Here is a 17627-nt window from a genome sequence, read left to right as displayed (position 1 = left end):
CACTGGATCATTATTGTTATAGACCTGGTTCAAGGCTCCAGACAGCACCCCTGCATTACCAAACACTAAAGGCGGAGGTGTGTCCATATTCATTAAGGATATCCACACCTCCAGGCTAGTTGCTCAGCATAATGCATCCGAGATTATCCAAGTGCAACTCTGGGCAAGACCGCAATCCAAATTGTAACTTGCTACAGATCCCCCACCATGCCCCAGGATTCCCACTAATCATTTTTTGATACACTAGAAAACATTAGGGTACAACCCAACACCCTAATAATGGGCAATTTCAACTACCCCACCATTAACTGGGAAAAGTACTCATGTACCAACTCTTTTGCCCAATGTTTTCTGGAATTCATAAATTCCAATGCCTTGGATCAACTTATTCACACCCCCACCAGGGGCAGCAATATCCTAGACCTGGTCATTACCTACATGGGCGACCGGTGTTCCACACCAGAGGTCAGTTCCTCATTGGTCAGATCCGACCACAAGTTAATCCCTCTAGACATCCACATCCCGCTCACACCCCCATTAGGGAAACCACCGTATAAAATTTCTCCAAAGCCAACTTCACGCTTCTTAAGACAGACATGGCAAACTTCACGACACCCATGAAGACGGACAATAGAGGTATGACTGCTGAATCCTACACAGATGCACTTTATAAGCACTTACACGAGTGCATGGATCATGCTATCCCTAACAGAACCAATATGATATCCTCCAAAAAAAAGAAGCCAATCTGGTGGTCCCCTCCATAAACAAACTATACAACAGAAGAAAGAAACTGTTGCAAAAAAGAGTATAATCCCATGACTGGAAGAACTCCCTGGTCAGCCCCAGTAATAAGCTGAGATCCCTCATAAAATTCTCCAAAGCTGGTTACAAAAACAAAATCACCACTGATTCTAAAGGCAACCACAAAGCATTCTATAGCTATGTCAAGAATCTCAATGGCAACTCTCAGATCTGCTCTGACTTACAGCACAATACCACTAAATATACAGAACCAACTGATATTGCCAACATCCGGGCAAATAGGTTCAGTGCTAATTTACCCACCCCTCACACCCCCTAAAGGGCCCATCTCTATACCGGAAGAATGCAAAGTTCCTGTAATCATGGCTGCACAGGTATAAACCACACTCTCCAAAGCCAAGAACACAGCATCAATGAGACCTAGCAACATCCTAGGCTGCATTCTACATGAACTACAGAATGAACTGACACCCCACCTAAGCACCATGTTCAATCATAGCCTCACCTCTGGCTTTGTGCCCACTGAATGGCACACAACATCGGTTATCCCACTCCACAAAGGGGGAGCCACCATGGACCGCGGGAACTACCGCCCCATTAGCCTAACAAGCCTGGTCTGCAAGGCCATGGAACATATCATCATGGAACTTATAAACAAAGACATTGGTAATCTCCAAACTCTGGACCCCACCCATTTCAGGTTTTTAAAATGCAGATCATGTCTCCTAAACCTGATAGACTTTTTTGAAGCAGTCACCAAAGCCGTAGACAAGGGTAAGGTGGTTCACACAGCCTATCTAGATCTTGCCAAGGCTTTTGACACCATCCCCCGCTCTGGAATTCTAGATAAACTTACTAAACTAGGTATAAATCCCTATGTCACAAGATGGGTTGCCAACTAGCTCACTAACAGAACTGTGAAAGCAGCAGACTCCAAATCTGACTTCAAACCAGTGACAAGTGGAGTACCACAGGTTTCAATCCTGGGTCCTCTCCTGTTTGGTATTTACTTTTCTGAAGTACAGGCTAACACAGAAGGTCTTTGGATAATGACATTCACAGATGACTGCAAACTAGGAGCCATAACTGAAATTCCTAACAATGTAGACATCCTACAAAAGGGCCTCACTGAGACAGATGCCTGGTGTCAAAGCCATGGCCTCAAGCTCAGTGGCAAAAAATGCATTGTCATCCCCTTTGGTAAAAACTCTGCACCCATTAGCTACCACATAGGTGGTAGTCTACTTAACACTGAAAGTGTGATAAGAGACCTTGGGACACAGGTGGACAGTAGTCTCTCCTCTGATAATCACATCACCACAGTAGTCAGGAAATCCATCTATGTGACACACCTCATCACAAAAGGTTTCTCATCCAGGAAAAAAAGAGGTCATTGTTCCCCTCTACTCATCACTCATTTGACCCATTATGGAGTACAACGCCCCTTTTGGTATGTACTTCACAAGACATCTACAACAACTGGAAAGGCTGCAGAAATACCTCACAAAAAGGATTACCGGCCTCAAACAGATGCCCTATGCAGACCATCTCAAAAATCTCCAGCTTTACTCTGTCGTATATCGCTTACTTAGAGGTGATCTCTGCCTAACATACAAAGCTATGTCAAACCCAGAGCTGTTGGACATGCTCACTTAAAGAAATCCCAATCCCTCTGAGCTACACACTCTAGGGACCTAAACCTTATCACCACAATAAACAGAACATGCTGGAGGGATAGATTCCTGTCCCAGAGACTTCCCATACTCTGGAACAGACTACCTATCTATATCAAACAAAGCTCCTCATTAGCACTCTTCAAGAAAAATCTTGATGATTAGATGGGAAATAGGAAATTCACCCCAGGGATCACCTCTGTGGCTCTTCTCAACAGGAGCACAGGAAAATAATTTTTTTAGGTGGTGAAATCCAGGGTACCTTTTTGGTTAGGCTTGTATAGGCCCTAGGGCCAATAGCCTAGTACCTACCTATGAACCTATGAACCTATAATGTGGTCAAAATGTTGCCTCCTTTCCAAAAGACCACATTGATCTATATCTATCAATTTTGGCAACACATTTCTCATTCTCTTAGGTAGTATAGATATAAAAACTGTATAATCATGGTTTAAAATTGAAATGGGCCTATATGAACTTGGGTCTGAATGGTATTTACTCCCTTTTGGTAATACAGACACCACAGCTTTCTTCCAAGATGCGGGTGATTCCATCCTTTTAAAATACTGTTAAACAAAACCTTCCAGAGCTCCATCCTAACTTCCAAACTTCCATAGAAATACTGTGCATTCCTGAAAACCTCCCTTTTGATTGATTATACATCGCCATTTTCATCTCATCTCTTCCTACCCTAATGATTAGTTGTTGCACCTCATCTTCCTCTATCCTTAGCATAATTAAGTTTTCTATAAATATTTCTATCTAGGACTCTTCTTGGTTTCCACATTCCTTTCCTTTTTACAAATGTTCATAAAATTTCAGAAATATCTCTAATACCTCTATAGGATCTGTTGTTATTTTTCTTTTCATAAGATCTTTAAGTTTGGTGACAACTGTTTTTACTTTCACTTGCCTAAGTCATTGTGCTAAAAGTTTTTTATGTTCTGAAGTTATTAAAAAGTAGCTACTTAACAGCAACCTTTCTAAACTTATATATATTATCTGAGAACTCCCTTATTTTCCCTTTAGCACTCTACAGTCACTCCTCTTCTTATTCTGTGAGATTCTCTTTATTATGTAATACTTTATCTTTTGTCAGCCCTTCTAAATGATTCCTATTACATCTTAACCATAGCTCTTTCCCTTTTATTTCTACAATATATTTAAACTCAGTTTTTATTTTAACCCACTCATTAGATATCCCTTTTGAAAAAAAAAAACTTCCCTAATAACTCTTGAATAATTTCTATCACCCCTTTCTCAAATGGCCCTTTTTAACAGGTAAGTTGGGAATTACCAGCATCTAATCTTTACTGTACTGCCCAGCAACATTATCTTAGTGTTTATCTGTGCATGATCTGAAATAGTTTTTGGATGTGTGTCCAATCTTTCCATTAAATGCAGTCTAGACCAGTTATTGTGCATTGAGTAATAATATATAATGTATGTTTACACCTGCATATCCATTTATCTTTCATTTTAATATGGACAGAGCAGCCATTATGACAGAAAGCTACTACTCCTACTTATTATATATGACAATTCTTTGAATGTGCATTTCCATCTTTTAGCTTACATGTACACACTAGTGTTCGGCAGGCTGATCTTTTAAGCAGTTGCTTCTTCACATGTCCCTTAACATTTTTCAATGAAAACACACCGACAAAATAATTTAATCAGTTTTAAGAACCCCATCGCCTTTTAACTTAGAATGAACATACAGTTATTACATTTTCAGCAAATGATCTTTACCCCCCCCAAATAGGAGTGGTTGTCCCAGATTAATGGCTGCATCCCCAGACACTATCTAATCTGTGTTCCCACTTACACTGATTGCTATCTATTCTTTTCTTATTTCTGTTCCCCTCCCAGATATGAAAAAACACTTGCTTATTTTCAATAAGCATTAACTTTTAACCTGATGAAAAGTGCACTGGTTACCTTTAAATGATAAAAAAAACTAAAGTGGGCACTATTCTATTAAACATATTAAAGTATTAAGGTGGATGTGGAAACTAGTACTTCTTACTCACTTCCAATAGTTTCAAACTTTATTTTTCACTGAGTTGCTTGCACCTGCACTTTTATATGTTATGTTTTTCTCAGCAAAGAAACTCTTAGGAGTTCAATGCTAAGAGCTCTCCTGTTCAGCATACTTGCACCAGCAGATAGCTAGTCTTCAATGAAAGTCAGTCAGCAATGAGGAAAAAACAGCAATGAGGGAAAAATAACGTAACAACTTTGGAGATGCATGAAATAATCTTTGTAAATCTCACTCAGAATACAATGTACAGATTTCCCCAGACCCAGAATCATCTGTCTGGTGATGCCAGTGACTGACAAGTAGTTAAAGGAACTTAGTGTCAGTGAAATACCATGACAGGATAATAAGTTTTGAGGAAACATTTAAATAAAACCACCAAAAGCACTTGTCTTCTCTCTTATCCCTAAATATGACAGAAAAGTGAAACATTTTCTCATGAAAACTTGATACTTGCATGGCTCTTACCCTAGAGAAGCATTAGAAAAGAAAAACAATTCTGAGGTTAAACTTTTAGCAGCAAGCGCTAAAAATATCAGTTCAAGCTTGTAGATTAAATTTCTTATACAAATTAATTACTTTTCTCTTCAAAAAATGATGACGTGGAAAGTAATTCCGGATGTAGAACTTATCTGCCTGGCCTTGGGGAAGTGCTAGCCAACCACTGGTCACCCGGAGCCTGAAGAGAAGCACACTCTTTGGTGGCAAGAAAGTTCTGAAGTTTTAGTGCCCTAGCCGCTTTTTATCTTGCTCTCCTTGAGCTGTGGAATGGCTAGCATGAGTGGCAGATGTCATAATGCTTGGAAGCTGGCTGGTTTAGTCCTTGGCAGGCTGCCCCTTATAGCTCAGGCTACAGCAACAGTGATTCTATGATAAATATCACTTTGCACAATTGTTTCAAACATGCAAATAAATTTTGGCTCTGTATAACTGTTTCATGTCCCTGAATCACTTTTTCATTGCTGTAGCAGTACTAGACCTCAGCACAGAAGCACTAATTGTGATATTGTGATAATGTCTGTTAATATCTCTTAAAGTGCATCTCTGTTGACAGTGAATGTACAGGATGGTGTATGACATGTTGGACTTTGCCCACTATATAACTGCCACATTATAGGGACATTTTGTTCACAACATACTGTAACATTAGCTGATATGGACATCAAATATAGGAAAAGAATAAGGTGCATGTCAGTCTGGGAAGATATGGGGTGATCCTACATGTTAGAGTGAGTACCACACCTCCACAGATCTATTCCTATGAAAGTAGATCATCAGTGTATTACTTTCAGCATGTGCTTATGACTGTTACTTGTATTTTGATCACAAAACTAACCTCCAGTTATTCCAGTATATTTGCACTGTTAAAAATCGCTTTAAGCAGTTTGTGGCTGTCTTCAGGGTTTTGACCAAAGAAGAGTAAATAACTCAGAAGCTTAATAAAATCAACCAAAGCCAAGTTTGAGACTAATATAATACAAAGTTGCAGATTAAATGTGTGGGACTCCCAAAGCAATGTAGACACCTCTAGCAGTGAAAGACATAGTAAATAAGAATGGGGCATGTATATAAGTTGGTAAATAAACAAGGGAATCTAGTATAGGAAAGTCCGAAGATACGTTAGTGGGGCATGCAAATTTTATATGTTGTGTTATGGGACACTGTGTTTTTTAATAAGAAAATCAAGTTTATCGAATTAGATGCTTGGATATTGTTAAAGTAGAAGGCTATGCACAAATAAACAACAACATTAAACAAAACATGGATAGGGTGATATAAAATTAATGGACAGTAAATGCAGGTTAACACACAGGCAGAACTGATGGTATATGTGCATGTATTAGTTCATAGGTTTCTAAGTTCATAGGTAAGCACTAGGCTAGTTACACCTGCTGGCCATTCTAAACTTAACCAGTTTCCCTTTTGGTGCTTGGAATTATCCTATCCTGAATGGAGTTAGACTGGAATTAATAATCTGATAATGCTACATAACCCCTAGTGAGAATAATTGGGTACCAGACAATTACAGACACATCTTACAAAGCTTTGCATTTTTCCTTGTTTTTCACATTACTGTACGTACACAGATATTATTTTAGCTGCCTTCCCATACGCAGGGAGGGTATTTTTGTAGTTTACAGTGATACTATGTTGTGCAAGAGATTTTTTCGTCTTACAGCTTATTACATATTCGGAGAACTATGCAGTGTATTGCAGAGTTGAATTACAGAATAAGTGCAATCCTTAACGTGGCGCAAACCTTTTGAAATCTTACTGAATATATTTATTCCAAAGAACTTTGCACTAGATTCAGAAAGGGCTGCTACCAGTAGTAAGCCCTAACATGGGCTGCTGCCGCTGGTACTGGCCCTTTTAGATTCAGAGACAGGCCCATGGCAGTGACTCTACAGGGTCTGTAGAATCAACATAGTGGATTGTCTCCTCAGTCAAGCTATATGCTAATCAGGAATTCCAGGGAAGTGGCCTATGCTAATTAACTATGTGGTCTCTCCCAGAAACGGCTGTGGTAAGGCATTTACATGATCATGTGATTCAGGGACTCACTCAGCTGTGTAATATAGCTCAGCCATCTAAGTTAATTCTCAGACAAAAGTTTGAATTCACATTACTTTCAGTGGGTGAGATAATGCTAGAGTTTAGCAGACAGGTAATGGAGGGTGGTATGTGTGCATGCATTTGAATGCACATATGAGTGTATGCAGAGAGATGCATGTTCTTAGGTGAGGGTGTTCACAGCCATAGCTGGCTCATTTGGCACAGAGTCCCACTCACTGATTTGGTGCCTCTCAGTACTAGGTTGAGAAGCTAAAGAAACAAAAGTCTATTTTCTGATCAGCTGCTCCTTCTCTCCTATCCTCATAAGGAGAAGAGTTGAGTCTTAGTGCCCTTCCATTCTATTGCCCACCCTCACTTTTACATGAAGACAAAGTATTTAAAAAAAAAATGTGATGGTTGTGCCCAATAACACCTTGTGCCTAGAGCAGTGGCCCCTTTTGCTTTACCCTAGCTATGCTTCTAAGTGTGTGTGTTTGTGTGTGTGTGTGTGTGTGTGTGTGTGTGTGTGTGTGTGTGTGTGTGTGTGTGTGTGTGTGTGTGTGTGTGTGTGTGTGTGTGTGTGTGTGAGTGTGCGTGTGTGTGCGCATGTGGAAGCTGTCATATCTGTAAACTCCCCTAGAGTAATCACAAATCCTGCAATATTAAAAAGAGGACTTGACACAATGAAAACATAAATATTAATTTAATGTCACTTATACATTTAATAGAGCAACATGTCTTACAGCATAAAAGATGTATAGGTTGGGAGAACACTAGATACCAGGAATACTGTTTGAATATTAACATAAACTCATTTAGAAAGTTAATAGCATGGGTGCCAAAACCATAGTGCCAGGGGGAGGGGGAGCCCCCCACACTTTTACAGCTGCAGGACCTGTCGGAAAAAACTAATGACGTGGAGTTTTCACCCTAATGTGAATTTGCGAGGGAAGTTAAACAAACTAAACTAGCTGTTCTTGTTCTCTTATTGTTCTGTGTTACAGGACTTATGCTGCCGCTGTTCTGTTGGTGCTGCCAGAGCCAGAGTCATGCCAATAAGGAGTTTTGTTCTTTTATTTGCAGGAGTTATGCTGCTCCCTGTGTGTGTGTGTGTGTGTGTGTGTGTGTGTGTGTGTGTGTGTGTGTGTGTGTGTGTGTGTGTGTGTGTGTGTGTGTGTGTGTGAAATTCCCCAGTTAGGTATACTTGGTGGTTAGTGTTCCTCACGCTCAAACAAGAGCTTGAATTCTCTACCCATGCCACCACTTGTGATTCAGATTTTCACAGAATATTTGGCTCATACTTTTGTTCTGTTCCTCTTAAAATTTGTGGTTTTCTGGAAAATCAGTGAGAAGTGAATTCACTAAATAATGATAGCCCTTTAAGTTTCAGTCTTCCTATCTTTTAGAAAACACATGGTAACACAAAACACTTTATTTTAGCAGCTTTCTAAAATTATACAAGCAATATTTAAAATGTGTCCCTGGTTTTGGGCCTTTGCCCTCCCCCCAAATAAGTTTTAGCTTTTTCCAGATTTCTTGTACTGCAAAGTTGAGAGATTTAGCTGAGTGTCATGTGGATTTTCCAAGGAGCTGAGAGCTTCAGGGGAAGAGAAGTTTAGTGCTACTTATGAGTCATTTGCATTTTTAGTAGCGCAACAGGTAGTATACTTACTTTTGATGCAGAAGGCTGTAGGTTCTACTCCCACAGTATGTAGATGGATTGCTGATACTGTACTGTGTTGTACTTTAAAGGGAGTGGATGCTACAGTCCTAATAATGTCCTCCTTTGGAGGAGCTACCTAGTAGCTATGTTTCTGTTATCAGTTTGCCATCCATTCTCCATTGCAGAATTACTAGCTTAATGTAGCATAGGCAATTTATTCTTCAAGGGCAACAGGCACTTTATTTGTAGATGAAACAATGGAATATAAAGTTGTTTGCTAGCAGCAACATCTTCATTAGTTACAGATTCCTTTAATGTGGAATTATTTAGATTACTGACTTCTGCAGAGCTTTTGCATATTTACTGATATTGGTGGATTGTAATGACAGAAGTTTGAGTGGCCTTTTATGGTTGAAATTTTCTGAAATGGGTAGTTTTTTCATTATTGGTTCATACATTTTGTTTCATTGCTTACTAGAAGACTGTTCCAAACTACAAATTTAAAACAGATTCTAACAAGTGGTGCTGTATTATAAAAGAAATATAATTTAAGACAATCAGGTTAATACAATCAGGAAGGTGAATCAAAGAATGCATACACGTATGCTTTCTCACAGGATGCAGTAGTTCAAAATAGGAGAAGAAACCAGTTACCAATCGAATCCCCCAGGGCTTGGTGCTGAGACTTTTTCTGTTTGGCATATACAACACAAAAGAGGAAGGAAATACCAAAGGGCTTTGGCCGAATAAGTTTGAGATGACTGTAAGCTAGGAACAATTATTGAATCCCCAAATTACTTAACCATTATGCAGGAAGGTTTTCCCAAGCAATAACTGGTGCCAGAATCATGAATTGAAACTAAACTCCAAGAAATACATTATCGTATTCTTTGGGAAGTCATCTACTCCAGGGAAGTGCCAAATTGACAATGCGCCCTGAGAAATGACCCAGTTGTTTGGCATTTGGGAACTTGTGTGTACAGTGACCTAACTTTTGACCAACATGTACCCAGAATCATAAGAAAGTCTTTCTATATTGCACAGCTTGTAACCAAATTGATTTTGACTAGATCTAGAGATGTTATTGTCCCCTTTCAAAACCCTCATTAGGTCAATCATTTTGTGTAATGCCCACTTTGGTATGTATCTGTCCAGACCCATGCAGCAATTGGAATACCCACAGAAATACCTTACTAAAAGGATACAAGTCCTAAACAATAGGTCTTGCATGGACCACCTCAAAGATTTATCACTGTGCTCAGTATCCTACAGAGTGCTTAGAGGTGACATGTCCGGCATATAAGGCATCCTCCGACCTAATATAGATGGACTTACTGAACATCAGCAAGTCAAATGGCATCGGAAATACTCAGTCCAGGTATCTAAACTGAATGTTGTGGAGAGATGGATATATATCCAGAACAGACTATCCATTCAAGTAAAACAAAGCTCATCCCTGTCCATATTCAAATGCAATTTGGATCTAAGGATAGGTAATAGAAAATGTACTCCAGGATTGCCCCTCATGCCACTAATGGATAGAGGCAGTTCCTAAATGCTTCATCCCTTACATGGGTCCCTTCAAATGATCTTATCATATTAGTATGATCACATTTATTCTCACTAGGGCTAATATACAATTATCAGCCATGGGATAGGTAAGACCAATCAGGAAATGTTAATTCAAGCACCAAAAGGGAAACTGGCTAAGCTTAAAATGTCCTCCAAGTGAACCTATGTTGTGGTAGTAAATAGTTTTAAAAAATTGCCCTTTTTAGATCACTAAGTGCCCCTCTCACCCTCTGCCCCCCCCCCCCCACCAGTCTTCAACAGCTTCTGGCACCTCTGGTTAATAGAGCAACAATTTTGCAGCACAAAAAACACACGGATGGGAGAAAAACTAGGCATCAAAGATGCTGTTATAAACTCAATTAAAAAGTTAAAAGAGAAACAGTTTTGCAGCATAAAATCTGTAAGATGTATAGTAGTGACACTAGATACCAGAGATACTCAGTAAACAAAAATATAAGATTTAATCCCACCTTAGAAACCTTAAAAGAACCACAGGGGAAAATGCTTCAAAACCCATACCCTTGGCTTACAATAGTGGTATAATCATTGGTTTTAGATGATTGCCACTGTTTAAGTGACACCAAGAACCTATGTGCAAAAATGTGAAAAAGGCGTTTTGGATGGATGGGTGGGCGGATTGATGGATGAAGAACAACTCTAATAGGTTCTAGGCTATCGGCCCAAGGGCCTATGTAAGCCTAGCCAATGAGGTTCCCTGGCTTTTGCCACCCAAGAAGGTTATTTTCCTGTGCCCCTGTCGAGCAGATCCACAGAAGTGATCCTCAGGGTGAGCTTCTTATTTCCCATCCACTCGTCAAGGTTTTTCTTGAAGAGTGCTAATGAGGAACTCTGCTTGACATGGATAGGTAACTTGTTCCAGAGTATGGGAAGTCTCTGGGACAGGACTCTATCCCTCCAGCATGTTTTGTTTAATGTGGTGACAAGGTTTAGGTCCCTAGAGCATGTAGCTCAGAGGTATTGGGATTTCTTTAGGTGTAGCATGTCCAACAGCTCTGGGTTTGACATAGCTTTGTATGTTAGGCAGAGATCACATCGGAGTAGGTGATATGCTACGGAGTAGAGCTGGAGTTTTTTGAGACTGTCAGTGTAGGATATCTGAGTCCCATAATCCTCTTTGCGAGGTATTTTTGTGGCCTTTCCAGCTGTTGCAGAAGTCTTGTAAGGTACATTCCAAAAGGGGCGTTGTACTCAATAATGGGTCTAATGACAGCCGAATAGAGGGGAACAATGACCTCTTTTTTTCTGGATGAGAACCCTTTTGTGATGAGGTGTGCCAAATAGAAGGATTTCCTGACTACTGTGGTGATGTGATTATCAAAGGAGAGACTACTGTCCACCTGAGTCCCAAAGTCTCTTATCACAACTTTGGCGTTAAGTAGACTGACATTTATGTGGTAGCTCATGGGTACAGAGTTTTTACCACAGGGGATGACAATGCACTTTTTGGCATTGAGCTTGAGGCCGTGGTTCAGACATCAGGCATCAGTCTCAGTGAGGCCCTTCTGTAGGATGTCCACTTCATTTGGGGACTCAACTATGGCACCCAATTTGCAGTCATCTGCGAACTTCATCAGCCAGAGGCACTCTGTGTTAGCCTGTATTTCAGAGAAGTAGATACCAAACAGGAACCCTGTGGTACTCCACTTATCACAGGTTTGAAGTCAGATTTGGAGTCTGTGACTTTTACAGTGTGGGTTCTGTCAGTGAGTCAGTTGTCAACCCATCTTGTGACATATGGATTTATACCTAGTTTAGTGAGTTTATCTATGATTCCAGAATGGGGGATGGTGTTGAAAGCCTTGGCGAGGTCAAGATAGGCTGTGTGAACTGTCTTACCCTCTTCTACAGCTTTGGTGACTGTTTCAAAGAAGTTTATCAGGTTCAGGAAGCAAGATCTGCCCTTCATATACCTGAACTGGGTGAGGTTCAGGGTTTGGAGGTTACCAATGTCTTTGTTTATGAGTTCCATGATGATAAGCTCCATGGCTTTGCAAACCAGGCTCATCAGGCTAATAAGGCAATAGTTCCCAGGGTCTGTGGTGGCTCCCCCTTTGTGGAGTGGTATAACTGTACCTGTGCACAATTCAGTGGGTACAAAGCCTGACGTGAGGCTGTGATTGAACATGGTGCTTAGGTGTGGGGCCAGTTCATTCTGAGGTTTGTGCAGAATGCAGCCTGGGATGTTGTCCGGTCCCATGGATGCTGTGTTCTTGCCTTTGGAGAGTGCAGTTTTTACCTGCTCAGTTGTGATTGCAGGGGCACTGCATTCTTCCAGTATGGATATGGGCCCTTTAGGGGGTGGGGGGGCATATAGTTGGCACTGAACCAATCAGCCAGGATGTTGGCAATATTGGTTGGTTCTGTATCTTTCGTACCATTGTGCTGTAACTCGGAGTAAATCTGGGTGTTGCCACTGAGATTCTTGATGTAGCTATAGAATGCTTTGTGGTTGTCCTTGGAGTCAGTGGCAATCTTGTTTTCATAGCTGGCTTTGAAGGATTTTAGGAGGGATCTCAGCTTCTTACTGAGGCTGACTAGGGAGCTCCTCCACTCATGGGATTTTACTCTCTTTTGTAACAGTTTCTTCTTTCTGTTGTAGAGTTTGTTTATAGCAGGGGACCACCAGATTGGCTTCCTTTTTCGGGGGGATAGCGTCTTGGTTATTCTAGGGATAGCACGATCCATGCATTTGTGTAGGTACATATAGAGTGCATTTGTATAAGATTTGGCAGAAGTAACTGCATTGTCCATCTGCATGGGTGTCATGAAGTTTGCCACTTCTGTCTTAAGGAGCATGAAGTTGACTTTGGAGAAATTTTTTACAGTGGTGTCCTTAATGGAGGGTTGGGGTGGGATGTGGATATCTATGGTGATTAGCTTATGGTCAGATCTGACCGAGGACTTGACTTCAGGTGTGGAACACCAGTCACTCATGTTGGTAATGACTAGGTCTAGGATATTATTGCCCCTGGTGGGGGTGTGGATAGGTTGATCCAGGGCATTGAATTTTATGAATTCTAGAAAGCGTTGAGTGAAGGAGTTGGTACATGAGTAGTTTTCCCAGTTAATGGTGGGGTAGTTGAAATCGGCCATTAATAGGGTGTTTGGTTGAACCCTAATATTTTCTAGTATATCAAGAAAAGAGGAGTGGGAATCCTGGGGCATGGTGGGGGATATGTAGCAAGCTACAATATGGATTGCAGTCTTGCCCAGAGTTAGTTGCACTTGGATAATTTTGGATGCATTATTTTGGGCAACTAGCCTGCAGGTGTGGATATCCTTAATGAATATGGACACTCCTCCACCCTTGGTGTTCCGGTCCTGGTTAGATGGCTGAAACTCATAGTATGAGTTGTATCCTGGTAATGCAGGGGTGCTCTCTGGAGCCTTGAATCAGGTTTCATTCACTGCACATACATCGATGTTCTTCATTTTAAGGAGTGCCGCGAGTGAGTGCATTTTGAGGTTTAGACTTCTAGTGTTGAGTAGCATTATCCTCAGTTTTTTCTTGCCTGTATCTGTTATGGTGGTGGGTTTGTCATTTGAACCTTGCCTAAAAAAGGCACTATAGGTGCAGCAAGAGACTTAGCCATTTTCCGGAATCCCAGGGGAGACAGGTGCAGGCCATCTCTGGCAAAGAATCGTGACCTGTTGACCATGTCATCGCAGGCAGACAGATACTGGATCCCCTTTGAATGATACCAGAAGCTTAGCCAATTGTTGAAGTCAATCATTTTGTCCTTGTACTGTTGTATCATTCTGGGCAAAGGTAGGATGCTACTCAGGGCTAGGGTCATACCTGCCTGGATTACAAGATCGGAGAGCTCCTCCATGTCTTTTTTCATGTAGTCTAGGGAGGTACGTCTCAGGTCATTCACATCAACATGGACAATACCTGAGTCATATTTGTACTTGTTGTGGAGTGACCTGAGTGCATGGGTTATGTGGCGGATCCTGGCACCCAACAGACAGCTCACAGTAACCTTCTCCTTGTCTATTCTGGTGAGTGGAACATCAGTGTGACTGACTATAGAGACAACTATGACTAATGAGTTAGGCACCTTGTTTTGCCTTATGGGCTGTGGTTGAATGGCACACTGGGTCTCTGTGTTATGTGTCTTTTGGGTTGGGTTGAGGGGTGGAGATTGTTTCTGCTTTGGAAGTCTCTGCTGCTTGAGCTGATTCTTATTGAGAGCCTCCGAGAATGTTTTTGTGTATCTATGTGTGGGTTTTGGTGGTGTAGGTATAGTAGGACTATGTGATGAGTGTGGTGTGGTGCAAGTGTTTACCTTCTCCTCTTGACTGAGAAGTTCAGTTTTGGGTTGAGAGAGCTTTGCTTCCAGTTTGGCAAGATAAATGCATCTCTCACAGGTTGTAGTGCTGGGTGGTAGGAGAAGGGGGTTGTCTAGTATTACTGACTGCCTGTAATGATCTAACAGTTACAAGGGACAGGTCAGGTATAAGACAAAATCTGGGACAATTTGTAAAATCAGAGACAGCTGAGAAGAAAGGGATGTGTCCTTTTGCGACAACAATGGGCAGCCAACCTCTAAACAGCTATGCGCTAAATTTCTGGACAAAACCAGGAATATCACCAGACAACACCAGAGAGATTTTTTAAATATTACTTTGAGTCACTTAAAAAGTGAATAGAGAAACAGACATCATGATGCAGTTAACAATAACAAGAGCAAAACTCTAATGTCTGGCATTATTGATTGTAATCATTCATTATTTACAAGGTATGGGGAAAAAAATCACAGGATACTTCAGGGACATTCTGTCAACTCAGAGTCAGGAAAGAAGTGTGTGTGAGTGCGTGTGTGTAGGAGAATGACTAATGGGTCTGCCTGTGCCGACTTGATGCATGGGTCGCCAGAGGTGATTAGTGCAGAAAAATGCTGATTTATACTACTGGTAACCACACAATTCAGAGACATGCAAATTAGCTGATAATGAGGTCTTTCCTCACTGTGGTTAATGTCTCTAAATCACATTTTCTATGACTGCAAAAAAACAACCCCTTTGTCTGCAGCTCTTAGCACCTGCAGTGGGATCTTTTCTGAATCTCAGGACAAATATGTACTTTTAAATATATCAGATAATATAAAACAACATTAAGTCTAAAAGTTGATGTGCGACAAGTGTGGCACCCCACCACTGAACCAATAATCAAGGAGCCTCACTCCTCACCACTGGCACCAGTGGGGGATGTATATGGGGAGGATGAAAGGTACATACACAGTATTTCCAGATGCATCTCTCTGCATCAAGTGCATTTTCCCTTAACAGCAAACAGAGACCACACTCAGTCCGGGACTGGTTTCTCCCTCTTTCTCCAGATCCCCAGTAAGCCTTCCCACTGGCACAGCTATAGTGTTGAGATCTCAGCTGAGTGGTCAAGCCAAGACCTCCAGCACTCTCTCTGTCCAACCAGTAATTCATGTCCCTGCCAAAATAGTTGACACACACACTCTTTGAGGTTTAATTTATGTACACACACACACACACACACACACACACACACACACACACACACACACACACACCTGGGAAAGGTTAGCACAAGTTTACTAGCTATGCCCCCGTCTGCCCAGACAATAAGGTAGTTATTACTGCCACCAGCAAACTCTTTATCAGCTACTTTAAGGCCCTTAACAAAAGGTGTCCAATCTTACTGTGCAGTGTTACTATCATTACAAACGGTAGTTTGAACAGGAGCAAGGCTATTAGGAGTGGCCTACACAGTGTCACCAAATAAACATGCAGGTACTCTCAGAACTTAAATATGTCTAGACAGATCAGCCACAATGAAATGTTTAAATATATTTAATAATGAAAAATAAAAGAACAAGAAAATACGCAGTATATATTAACAGTGACAGCAGTGTTCAAAATCACAGGAAATATTTAAAACAACATTGCAGGACAGTCTCAAATAAATAAAGAAAAACACCTAAATTAAGCTTTGCTATATTCCTAACTATATCTAAGAGAATTACTATACCCTAATACACTTACTTAAATAGAGCAGCAAGGCATATTTGTGGTGAATGGATCTTGTCAAGTCCAAGGCAGAATACAGAATGGAGTCTCTCTCTCAGAAACTCTTAAATTAATATATCAAATATTACTGCTGGGATAGCTTGCAGAATGACATCATTTCTTGTCATCTGACTCTATTCCAGGTACCCCCGCCCCACTGCTGAAATCGAGCAGTATTTAGCATCTACCTGTAAAAATACATACACAAGAGTTTTCCCTCAGATCTTTGCAGATCCTGGAAGTCATAAAACAATTCCAAGACAATACAGAAAACTTCTCAGTACAGACATTGTGTCTGTTGCTGCACTGAAATTGAAAGATAACATCATTTTATTGTGTGGCCATAAAGTAGTTTCATTTTAGCTATTTTTTCTGAAGTTAACCTTCTGTATCCCAGTTTCCACTGTTCAAATATATACATTTAAACAGTTACAATAGTGTATGTATATTTCTCTTCTATTACAGTAGGGCATGCTGTGGTTACATTTTAAGCACTTTGCAAAAACCTTTTCAACACACACTTCTGTACCAGCAGTTTGATATGCACCTGACATACAGTTCTAATACATTTGTAACACAAGTATCTTATATGAATCATGTTGATATTCACAAATAACATATAATTATTTACAGAATTCCAGCTAGCTGTGCTGGCAGTTCCTCCTTTGTTACAACAAGAATAAAGTGTATTTGTTGACATCAAAAGAAAAAATAACAATATATCTATAATTACATGCCTAAAAGTAACAGTAACAGAAAACAACTGGGCAAGGCATTTGAGATGGCTCCTAAGTGAAATAAAACACAGCATCAAACTACTTAAATCAACAATGTGTCATGCTTAGATGAGAAAGAAGCATGTAAGACATTTCCTTCAGCCATTGTAACACATAATAAATAATATTCATTACTGTCCTGGATTCTAACAAAGAAATTCATAACAAAATGAAAATACTTTTGCTTCAGGTGATATGCTTACAGGCAGGATCAGCATGAAACTGCAGCACACAGTACTGTTTTTATTTGGCTGTCTGTAATATGTAGGAAGCTGACACTTAGTGGCCAGTTCTTATATTGCAGGTGACAGCCATCAAAAAAAAAATAAACAATCACTGAGGAGATGAGAAAAGTGACAACATAAACAATGGAATTGTAGGAAGAAAAGAAATATATCACATGGGAGTGCAAATGAGCACTAGTGAGCAGGAATGCGTAATGAACACAATGTAGTTCACTATGACTCAGAACTGCATTGTTCATTCCTGCATACTAGCCTAGCGCCAGTGCTGCT

Source organism: Protopterus annectens, chromosome 4.part0, assembly GCF_019279795.1.
Source record: "Protopterus annectens isolate FY-2018-M chromosome 4.part0, PAN1.0, whole genome shotgun sequence".
Lineage (NCBI taxonomy): Eukaryota > Metazoa > Chordata > Ceratodontiformes > Protopteridae > Protopterus > Protopterus annectens.
The sequence above is the reverse complement of the archived record's forward strand: the minus strand, read 5'-3'. Positions refer to the sequence as shown.